We start from the raw sequence: 12,500 nt of genomic DNA, 5'->3' as shown, positions 1-12,500 counted from the left end.
TTTATTTGCGAATCCTTTTGTTTAATCCTAAAAAAATTACGTATTTTTTTTCGTATTTTATTTACTTGGACTTGCTGCTCTTGCTTTTTCGAATTATACGAAGCTTTCACTCCTACAATTACTTATTCGTTGGGACAATAACCTATGGGAAGGATTGATTTGAGGATGAGGCATTAGCATACTGACTCGCCTTCTTCCTTCCCTTTCTTAGTCCAATCTCGAATGGAACTTTTTTTTTAGGATTCTTACAACATATTTTTTACTCTATTTCGAATAGAAATAGGAAATTAATAAAATAAAAAAAAATAGAAAGAAATAGATAATTAGTTTTATCTATAAAAGGAGATCATATGAAAAATGTAACCGATTCTTTCATTTCTTTGGGTTACTGGCCATCCGCCGAGAGTTTCGGATTTAATACCGATATTTTAGCAACAAATCCAATAAATCTAAGCGTAGTGCTTGGTGTATTGATTTTTTTTGGAAAGGGAGTGTGTGCGAGTTGTTTATTTCAAGAATAAGTTGGATACAACCAACTGTACTTTTCTAGTTATAACTACGAAAAGGTGCATGATCCCGCGAATTACTTCTGACAAAATGAAGAAATCATATTGAAGAACCATAGCATTTCGTGATTCATTGGTAAATCAACTTTGATTCTCTATCAACCAATAATGTGGGACTATTAACATGGTTAAAACGTTTGAAGTCCAGACGTAGCATGGTACTCTTTCTACTACTATGTTAATACATAGTTAATACATAAATCGTTTCAAATAGTTGGGCTTTTTTTTCGATATAGAACACTCATGTCGATAAAATGATTTGAACCCCCCCTTTTTTATTATTTTCTATTTTAATAGAATATTAGAATTTTTTTGTAAAAAACTAAAAAAATGAGGATTTCACCCTCATTTTTTCTTTTTTATCCAATGCTGAATCGATGACCTATGTTATGTATAAAGTAAGAAAATTTTTTTGGATTTCAAGAAAAAAAAAGAAACAACTTTGCTGACAATTGTTTGTTTGGTCAGAAGAGTCCTCCGAATATTCGGGTCTTGGATTAATGATCCATATTTTTTTCTTTTTCTTTGTGGAATATGAATAGAGAAAAGAGGATAGGCTCATTACATTCAAAAAGATATATGGGAATTTCTCAGAAATAATTGCAATAATTGAGCGTGAGAGCCAAATGAATCGAAAGATTCATGTTTGGTTCGGGAAGGGATCGTCGAAGTTTTGAAATGAATGGAAAGACAATCTACTTTCATTAAGTGATTTATTAGATAATCGAAAACAGAGGATCTTGAAAACAATTCAAAATTCAGAAGAACTACGTGAGGGGGCCATTGAACAGCTGGAAAAAGCCCGGGCTCGCTTACGAAAAGTTGAAATGGAAGCCGATCAGTTTCGAGTGAATGGATATTCTGAGATAGAACGAGAAAAATTGAATTTGATTAATTCAACTTCTAAAAGTTTGGAACAATTAGAAAATTATAAAAATGAAACTATTCGTTTTGAACAACAAAAAGCGATTAATCAAGTACGACAACAGGTTTTCCAACAAGCCTTACAAGGAGCTCTAGGAACTCTGAATAGTTGTTTGGACAACGAGTTACATTTACGTACCATCAGTGCTAATATTGGCATGTTTGGGACGATGAAAGAAATAACTAACTGATTAGTCCTTCTACTGTAGGCATTATTTTTTTTTCTTAAAAAAAAATAATTACGAAATACTCATGGTAACCATTCAAGCAGATGAAATTAGTAATATTATTCGTGAACGTATTGAGCAATATAATAGAGAAGTAAAAATTGTAAATACCGGTACTGTACTTCAAGTAGGCGACGGCATTGCTCGTATTTATGGTCTTGATGAAGTAATGGCAGGTGAATTAGTAGAATTTGAAGAGGGTACTATAGGCATAGCTCTAAATTTAGAATCAAATAATGTTGGTGTTGTATTAATGGGTGATGGTTTGCTGATACAGGAGGGAAGTTCTGTAAAAGCAACGGGAAGAATTGCTCAGATACCAGTAAGCGAGGCTTATTTAGGTCGTGTTATAAATGCCCTGGCTAAACCTATTGATGGCCGAGGTGAAATTTCATCTTCTGACTCTCGGTTAATTGAATCCCCCGCTCCTGGTATTATTTCGAGACGTTCCGTATACGAGCCTCTTCAAACAGGACTTATTGCTATTGATTCAATGATTCCTATCGGACGTGGTCAGCGAGAATTAATTATTGGGGACAGGCAGACCGGTAAAACTGCAGTAGCCACGGATACGATTCTCAATCAACAAGGGCAAAATGTAATATGTGTTTATGTAGCTATTGGTCAAAAAGCATCTTCTGTGGCTCAAGTAGTGACTACTTTACAGGAAAGGGGCGCAATGGAATACACTATTATAGTAGCCGAAACGGCAGATTCTCCGGCTACATTACAATACCTTGCCCCTTATACAGGAGCAGCTTTGGCTGAATATTTTATGTACAGAAAACAACACACTTCAATCATTTATGATGATCCCTCCAAACAAGCACAAGCTTATCGACAAATGTCTCTTCTTTTACGAAGACCGCCGGGCCGCGAAGCTTATCCGGGAGATGTTTTTTATTTGCATTCACGCCTTTTGGAAAGAGCCGCTAAATTAAGTTCTGCTTTAGGTGAAGGAAGTATGACTGCTTTACCAATAGTTGAGACCCAATCGGGAGATGTTTCAGCTTATATTCCTACTAATGTAATTTCCATTACCGATGGACAAATATTCTTATCTGCCGATCTATTCAATGCTGGAATCAGACCTGCTATTAATGTGGGTATTTCCGTCTCCAGAGTAGGATCTGCAGCTCAAATTAAAGCCATGAAACAAGTAGCCGGCAAATTAAAATTGGAATTGGCTCAATTTGCCGAATTAGAAGCCTTTGCGCAATTCGCTTCTGATCTCGATAAAGCTACTCAGAATCAATTGGCAAGAGGTCAACGATTACGTGAGTTGCTCAAACAATCCCAATCAGCACCTCTCACGGTAGACGAACAGATAATGACTGTTTATACCGGAACTAATGGTTATCTTGATTCATTAGAAATTGGACAAGTAAGGAAATTTCTTCTTGAGTTACGTACTTACGTAAAAACGAATAAACCTCAGTTTCAAGAAATAATCTCTTCTACGAAGACATTGACCACTGAAGCGGAAGCCCTTTTGAAAGAAGCTATTCAGGAACAGATGGAACGTTTTCTACTTCAAGACCAAGTATAAAAGAAAACAAGTAAAGTATAAATCAATTTTAGAACTTTCAAATGTTAAAATTGAAACATGAAATAATTTCATTCTTTTCATTTATTAGGTGTTAGTAGGTAGAATATATATATATATAATTTATATAAAATAAAAAATATATATAAATATATTAAAGAAAGTAGATAATATTTCTAGAAATATATATCAATATTAAAATGAAATGTAAATACAATTAAGAAATTTTTTTATAAATATAGTTAAAGTTAAAATTAGATTATATTTCTAATAATATATTTAGAATATCATAAATATCTTAATATTTGGAATTTGAATATCCTTTCTACTAATATCTTATCTTCAAATAAAACAGAATTGAATTATTAGTTTATTTATATAATAAATCTAAAACTAGAGTTACAATTAATATTAAAACTAATTTATAAATTACTATTAATAAATAAGCGTCTCTTATTCAAATCATTCAAAATCTTTCCTTTCTTGACATGATATAGAAAATTTAAAACTAAAAAAAAATATATGAAAAAAAATTGCGTCCAATAGGATTTGAACCTATACCAAAGGTTTAGAAGACCTATGTCCTATCCATTAGACAATGGACGCTTTTGATTCCAATTTTTTTTTTCGTATTTTCACCTCTCTTGTTCGTAAAAAAAATGTGTGAGAATTCCGGAAATTGCATATTGAATTCAATGATGCATTACATTAACTAATACATTAGTTAAAATTTAGTTAAAATTAAGTAAATTGAAAATTTTTATTTGAGTAATTCCATTATTAATTAATTTCTATTTATAATATATATAAATTATAAGATAAGAATATTATAAGATAAGATAAGCGGATAGCGGGAATCGAACCCGCATCGTTAGCTTGGAAGGCTAGGGGTTATAGTCGACGTTGATTCATCATTTTGAACTGAACGTCTCTAATTCAAAACCGAACGTGAAACTTTGGTTTCATTCGGCTCCTTTATGGAAGATGGATAAATTCCTAAATTTATAAGATGTAAACAAAAAAAAAATACCATCCATAACATCTATGTCAGCCTTTCCGTCTGAATGCATTCAAAAGGACCCGCTTTATAGATGATCCCTATACAAGAGGAGATTATAACAATCTTTCCAGTTATTTATTTCGTTCCCTATTTCTATTTAATATAATCCTTAGGAAAAGTATTTTGTTTCCGCCGAGCTAAAAAAACGATGTCGACGTCTCTAGTAAACCAAAGACATTGTTTAATAGCTATTTTGTTTTGCTTCAATCTCCCTTATACAAAGAAAAAATTGAAGATTTAGTTACGATTAGAAAAAATTCCACCTTTATCCATGGATCCCTTATTCCTTCAATTGGAAGTATTGATCCAATTCAATAAAATTATGTTTCGTAATTTCATGATCCAATTTTTTCAATTTAGAACATATTTTTGGATACAAATCACGAGAATTTTTATTTTTCCTCGAATCTTTCATCGAGAGGTAAAGGATTAAATCCTTTTAAGAAATAAAGTTTTTGATCGGAATATTAATCAACCCGAAGGATCCCTTAACTATTAAGGGATTAATAGAACGAATCGCACTTTTACCACTAAACTATATCCGCTACAATGCAATTATTGTATATAAATGGACCTTTTGTCGAAGACGAAAATAAGTCGTATTAATAAGTAATAAAAAGATCGGATCAGAAAATAATCATGAAAATTTGAGCGTTGACGTATTTTCATCAGGGCCACTAATGAGATTAGGAAAAGAGGACTCGTTTTAATTAACTAATTAACAAGTTTTTTATTCTAGTAAAGTACTAAAAAATAATAATAAGAAATCGAACCTTGATTCTATATCATCTTTTTCTGTATCATAGGAATTGAAATAATAAATCTTCTTAGGATTCTTGTTGTTTCTATTTTTTTTTTTTTCAAAAACATTTTCAAATCAAATAAATAATTTGATCTACGATTTATTGGAACAAAAAAAGCCCGGCTAGGTACTGACCAGGCCAGGCCGTGGAACTAAAAATAAAAAGAAAAGGGCTTTTCGGATGAAATAAACTAAAAAAGGTACTTTCTTTTTATTTATAAATATTTTTATGAATCTTTAATATATTGGTATTATTTATATATTAGGATTGAAGATATCTCTTCTTTTGAGCCCTTATCTAATGAAATCTAATTTATCTAAATGGAATTCCTAATAAAAAAAAGTTTTTATCGATTTGATAGATATCCATCGATATATCTAGATAATTATCTATATCAATATAATGAAATTATATATCTATAAAGGGGTAGATAAAGATAATAAAGAGAGATAAAGAAGGGCTTTTTTCAAGCCTTTATTTTCTATTTTTTATACAATGTATCATAGTAATTATCCTTTTTCAATTTGGGGAGAGATGGCTGAGTGGACTAAAGCGTCGGATTGCTAATCCGTTGTACGATTTTTTTGTACCGAGGGTTCGAATCCCTCTCTTTCCGTTTCTGTCAATTACTTGGTATTTTTTTATAGTTGAGGAAAGATGTGGAATAGATAAAATGTTAAGAACATTTCAAAATCAAGCAAGGAAAAAAAATCTGATTTTGTTATTCTTCACGCCCCGGATTACGTCCCGGGTCATTAGATAGGAATCCGAAAATGAAGAGAGAAACAAAGAATATTACTACTGTATAAACAAATAGTTTGAGAGTAAGCATTACACAATCTCCAAGATCATTTTTTTTTTAAGAGAATAGATTCTCTATTTTAATCTGGTTTGACACCAAGAAATGCAGTGAAGTTATTTCTATAAATAGGAAAAAATTTTAAGAGTTGAGTCCTTGATTACTCAAAATTGGATTTCATACCCACAATTCTATATTGTGGGGGACTCGAAGAGGGTCGTTCAAAGGAAAAAAGTAAGAATAAGAAAATGAGAGTGATCCAGATTTATCATAGCTATAGAATAATTTCAATATTGGATTCAACTTAAAGCTTCAGACTGTATGTACAACTTATCTGATCTTATAACTAGTTAGAATCTTTTTTTTTTTTTTTCTAGTAAATCATGAATTTGTCTCGGACAGTATTAAAAATATTATCGAAAGCTTACAGCAGCTTGCCAAACAAAAGCTAATAGAAAAAAGAATAGAGGTATTACTGGCATAACATCTACTATTGGATTCAAAAAAGCGTAGGCCTCGGGCAATTTGGCGACGAAAAAACTACTTGAATAAAGGAAAGAATTAAGACAGATACCGATGAAACTTAAGATATTAAGCATAACAATTTTTTTTTCTTTGTTCTTGAAGATAATTGTATTTCTTTTGATTTGATTGAGTTATTAATCCCCTATTATTGCTATGATATAAGGGATAAGGGAAAAATTAATAACATAAAGTAGGTCAAAAAACCTTTCTTTGATTTGAACTCAGCCAATCAAAAATCCTTCAATTCTCAAATAAAACGAGAATAGAAGAAATCCTACTTTCATACAATATCTTAATGGAATTATATGTAATGATCAATAAATTGAGTTTAATTGGATCTATAAACGTATCAAAATCTGAGCAACAATCTAATTTATTCTATAAATATTTGTACTGGAATTGACGACTAAGCACTACCAATATTAGTGTTTATTAGTGTTGAATATAAATGGGGCGTGGCCAAGTGGTAAGGCAACGGGTTTTGGTCCCGCTATTCGGAGGTTCGAATCCTTCCGTCCCAGAGTATGCGTATTATTATTATATATAATAATAGTATATTATAAGATATATGGAAAAATATTCGATATCAGACTATAGATTGCCGTTTTAAACAACCTTATGCTTAAGAGTCTAAATATAGATCGAATGTGATTGTTCTTTATTATTTTCTTATAATGATGCATTTCAGAAATGCGAAAGCCTCTATTATTCTCTATCTCTTAAATGGTTTGTGAAACCCGAGTATTTTTTTTCTGTGGATTTCTGAATTATAAACACGAAGGTCTTGTGTTTTTGGCACTAATGGAATTGAATTAATGGTCTTAAGAAACTTAAGACCTATTTAGGGTTTAGGGTACTAAATTTTAGAGTCAAATAAAAAAAAATAGGTAGGAACAATCGTTTACTCTAGATCTGTTTGACTTTCGCCTTATACAAGATAGTCTAGCACCTCCGAAACTAGTCCAGTCCCCCGTAGGATCCTTTTTTTATTTATGATGCATCTACTCGATCTAATTGGGGGTAGATAGGAGTTAATCCATAACGGAAGATATCAATTTGAATATCTGCCCGAATCTGATTAACAAAGAATCAAGTTACATATGTAACATATTATGTATTTCTTTTCACCTCATTTTTTCGTATGTTTGTCTGTAATGAATAATTGTAAATCCAAGTAACAATTCATACATCTTTTTCACTTTATTTTAAGGAAAGATTATTGAGTCTCTTAAGTTAAATAAACTAGGCAGAAAATGCTGATATGTATGTATTGTTATTATCTATTTTTATCGTTTTATTTCTTTTTTTTTTTTTTATTTTAGATCTATCTAATTGATGGGTTAATCCCGAATATACATTTATTTATCATAATCAAATGTAATAAATCCTTTACAAAAATTTATTCAAATAATATTATAATATAATATTTAGGTAGTAAATTTTCAATCAAGTAAATCTTTTTAATTATTTCTTATGAGTCCTTGGTACTCGAAGAAGTGTTAAACTCGTGAATCCATTCTATGAAGAAATTGAAAAATGGAGATTCTTAATTATTCGTAATTAATTATTTCTTAATTGATTTTATAGAAATTTCAAAAAATCTCTCTCTATCTAGAAAATATCTATATATAGAGAAATAAATATTGCACTCATACAAAAAAATGTTATTGATACAATATATACAATAAAATATGGGTTTCAATAAATTGAAGTATTGCTAAGACTTTTTCAAAAACTACCCATGTCATAAGAGTATAGATTACTATGGACCAACTAACCCAATGACTATACATGATTCCATAAATGAATCAATTACATACCAGTTCCAAGAAATTAGAGGTTATGGTAAAACTTCGTTTAAAACGATGTGGTAGAAAGCAACGTGCGACTTGAAGGACATGATCCACTGTGGATTCTTACACCCACCATTTTATATTATATAGGAATGAAGATGCTCTTGACTCGACATAGTTTGTTCGGTTGCACTCGAGCTCTTTTTTTTTTTTAGGGTTTTTGATGTAAATAGTACATGATGGAGCTCGAGTAGAAAGTATTGATTCATTTATCAAGGGCAGAGATCTAGGGTTAGTGTCAATCAATAAGTTAAAACTACTTCGTAAGTATAGGTTCGGTATACAAATCGAAAGGATCCAATTCGAACAAGTTTCAAATTCAAACATCAAATTGGATTAAAAGTGTATCACACGAGAATCCATTATTTATATGATTCTTTGATAAAAAGGAAATCAAAAAAAATGGTATGTTGCTACCATTTTGAAACGATTAAAGATCACCGAAGTAATGTCTAAACCCAATGATTCAAGGAAAGGATAAAGGATCCCGGAACAAGTAAAAATCTTTTTCAATTGTCTCAATAACTAAACTAGATCAGAATGAAGAATCGAAATAGATTCTAACGGAGACAGGCAAAAATAAAGAGGTTAGAGACCGCTCAATAAATGAAATGCTTAAGCTTAAGGGTTTTTTTTCCTTTGCGTGAGAGTTATCCAACTTGAGTTATGGGGATAAGAATGAGTTTTTTTTTTCAAAAGAAAAACAAAAGAATAAGAAAAAAATTTTTAAATCATAGTCTAATTGATTTAATAATCTATAGATCTATTTGACATTAATTAGAATTCTATACATAACTTTGAATTTCCTCGAGCCGTACGAGGAGAAAACTTCTTATACGGTTCTGGGGGGGGTACTTAAAATTTACATCTATCCCAATGAGCCGTTTATCGAATCATTGCAATTGATGTTCGATGCCGAAGAGAAGGAAGAGATCTTCGTAAAGTGGGTTTTTATGATCCGATAAAGAATCAAACCTATTTAAATGTTCCTGCTATTCTATATTTCCTTGAAAAGGGTGCTCAACCTACAGGAACTGTTCATGATATTTTAAAGAAGGCAGGTGTTTTTACGGAACTTCACCTTAATCAATAACCGAAATTCCATTTTTATTAATGAAATAAAAAAACGAGGGTGTGATAACTTAACTTGTATATAGCTTTGACTAACCTTTTCTTTAGTATTTCCCCCTCTCTCTTGTTCTATTCATACTATACACTTATTACCTTAAAATTGCGTCTTCGCTAATGAAAAAATCGATTTTTATTTTATTGATATAAATTGATCTAAGATGAATAGAAAAAAAATATATCGGGTTTATTCAATCCACAAACCCGATATATTTTTTTCTACTTCTTCCTTAATTTCTTCTTTCGCCTACATCTTTTATGTCTATCTATGTTGATTATCTCTATAGTGCCAATCTAAGTACGTAGTTTTTTTTAATTCTTTTCTATTATTTTAATAGAATTTATTATTATTAGAATATTTTCTCTTATTCTATTTTGTTAACTTTATCTAGTTAAATATAGTTATTCAACTCAAATTGTTATTTCCATTTGTTTTTTATTCATTTATAATTCTTTTGTTTTGTCCATTATAGGCGTTTTTCATTATTCACATTAATATTGACAACAGTGTATCAAACAAATATAATCCGATTGTGTATAAATGAAGCTAGTTATCTCCCTTTCATGACCCTTGCTTTTCACGCACATGATGGTCTCATTGTATTTTTTGTGATACAAAAAATTACTTTTGTGTAAGTGATATAAGAAGTTTTTTTTATTGCAATATTTTGATTACGTCATCTAATTTCATTTCTTTTGTTATTTTGATTCCGATTGTATCTACACAGAAAAATTTTTCATATTTTGGGGTTGCTAACTCAATGGTAGAGTACTCGGCTTTTAAGTGCGGCTAGCATCTTTTACACATTTCTATGAAGTAACAGATTCGTCCATACTATCGGTAGAGTTTGTAAGACCGCGACTGATCCTGAAAGGAATGAATGGAAAAAGCAGCATGTCGTATTATGGAAAATTCTAGTAATATTTTTACCTTACTAGATTAGGCCAAACTTGTTTGAATTCTTGATGCGGAAAAAAAAGTAAAGTCGGGTCGAATGAATAAATGGATAGGGCACTATGCTCCAATTATAGAGAAATAAAAAGTAACGGGCTTATGTTCTTAATTTGAATGATTCGCCGATCTAATTAGACGTTAAAACTATATTAGTGCTTGATGCGGGAAGGACTTTTCTTATGAGTGAGTTATCCATTTTTTTCTAAGTCCTAACTATTAGTTACTCTACGTTATGAGGTAGAGGGGAATGTGTAGAAGAAGCAGTATATTGATAAAGAGTTTTTTTCCAAAATCAAAAGAGCGATTGGGTTGAAAAAATAAAGGATTTCTAACCATCTTTTTTATCCTAAAATAGAAACCAATTAGATGACAAAAGAAAAGAGAGGATAGAGAGTCCGTTGATAAGTCTTACCTATTTACGAGGTATCTATTATTATTCTTTATTTTACTGTAATACCTTGTTTTGACTGTATCGCACTATGTATCATTTGATAACCCAATAAATCCCATTATCGTATCCCCAGTTCAAATGAAATTTTAAATGGCGGAATTTAAAGGATATTTAGAACTTGAGAAATCTCGGCAACGTGACTTCCTATACCCACTTATCTTTCGGGAGTATATTTACGCATTTTCTCATGATCATTTTTTAAATGGATCCATTTTGTTGGAAAATTCTGGTTATGACAAAAAATCCAGTTTACTAATGGTAAAACATTTAATTACTCGAATGTATCACCAGAATCATTTTTTTTTTTTGTCGACTAATTATTATAACAAAAATCCTTTTTGTGGGTACAATAACAATTTGTATTCTCAAATGTTATCAGAAGGGTTTGCAGTCATTGTGGAAATTCCATTTTCCCTACGATTAGTATCTTCCTTAAAAGAAGAAGAAATCGCAAAATCTTATAATTTACGATCAAGTCATTCAATATTTCCTTTTTTAGAGGATAAATTCCCACATTTAAATTATGTGTCAGATGTATTAATACCCTATCCCCTCCATCTGGAAATTTTAGTTCAAATCCTTCGCTCCTGGGTGAAAGATGCCTCTTCTTTTCATTTATTACGGTTCTTTTTTCACGAGTATTGTAATTTGAATAGTCTTAGTACTTCAAAAAAATTGATTTCTTTTTTTTCAAAAAGAAATCGAAGATTAGTCTTGTTCCTATACAATTCTTATGTATGTGAATACGAATCCATTTTCCTTTTTCTACGTAACCAATCTTCTCATATACGATTAACTTCTTATAGGGGCTTTTTTGAGCGAATATATTTCTATGGAAAAATCGAACATCTTGTCAAAGTGTTTGCTAATTATTTTTCGGCTATCTTACGGATCTTCAAGGATCCTTTGATACATTATGTTAGATATCAAGCAAAATCTATTCTGGTTTCAAAAGATACGCCACTTCTTATTAATAAGTGGAAATATTACTTTGTCAATTTATGGCAATGTCATTTTTATGTGTGGTCACAACCAGAAAGGATCTATATAAACCAATTATCCAAGCGTTCTCTTGACTTTTTGGGCTATATTTCAAGTGTTCGATTAAATACTTCAGTGGTATGGACTCAGATGTTAGAAAATTCATTTCTAATAGATAATGCTACCAAGAAACTCGATACACTAGTTCCTATTATTACTCTGCTTGGATCATTGGCTAAAGCGAAATTTTGTAACGTCTTAGGACATCCCATTAGTAAGCCGAACTGGATCGATTCGTCGGATTTTGATATTATTGATCGATTTTTGCGTATATCCAGAAATCTTTCTCATTATTACAGAGGATCCTCAAAAAAAAAAGAATTTGTATCGAATCCAATATATACTTCGCCTTTCTTGTGTTAAAACTTTGGCTCGTAAACACAAAAGTACTGTACGTGCTCTTTTTAAAAGGTTAAATTCGGAATTATTGGAAGAATTCTTTACGGAGCAAGAACAGGTTCTTTCTTTGATCTTCCCAAGAGCTTCTTTTACTTTACGGAGGGTATATAGGGGTAAAATTTGGTATTTGGATATTATTTGCATGAATGATTTGGCCAATCATGAATGATTGGTTATGAGACCATGTAAATGAGAAATTTTACTTAATAAATCCTCAAGAGAT

General features: G+C 30.9%; 1 non-coding gene across 1 annotated transcript; it reads left to right on the top strand.

Annotated features, from left to right (window-relative positions):
• Positions 1-5,654: 5,654 nt before the first annotated feature.
• On the top strand, positions 5,655-5,742 carry TRNAS-GCU (transfer RNA serine (anticodon GCU)). The gene has a single exon. It is a non-coding gene; the product is annotated as a tRNA-Ser (tRNA).
• Positions 5,743-12,500: the final 6,758 nt, after the last annotated feature.

Source organism: Cucumis melo, unplaced genomic scaffold, assembly GCF_025177605.1.
Source record: "Cucumis melo cultivar AY unplaced genomic scaffold, USDA_Cmelo_AY_1.0 utg000328l, whole genome shotgun sequence".
Lineage (NCBI taxonomy): Eukaryota > Viridiplantae > Streptophyta > Magnoliopsida > Cucurbitales > Cucurbitaceae > Cucumis > Cucumis melo.
The sequence above is the reverse complement of the archived record's forward strand: the minus strand, read 5'-3'. Positions and strand labels throughout refer to the sequence as shown.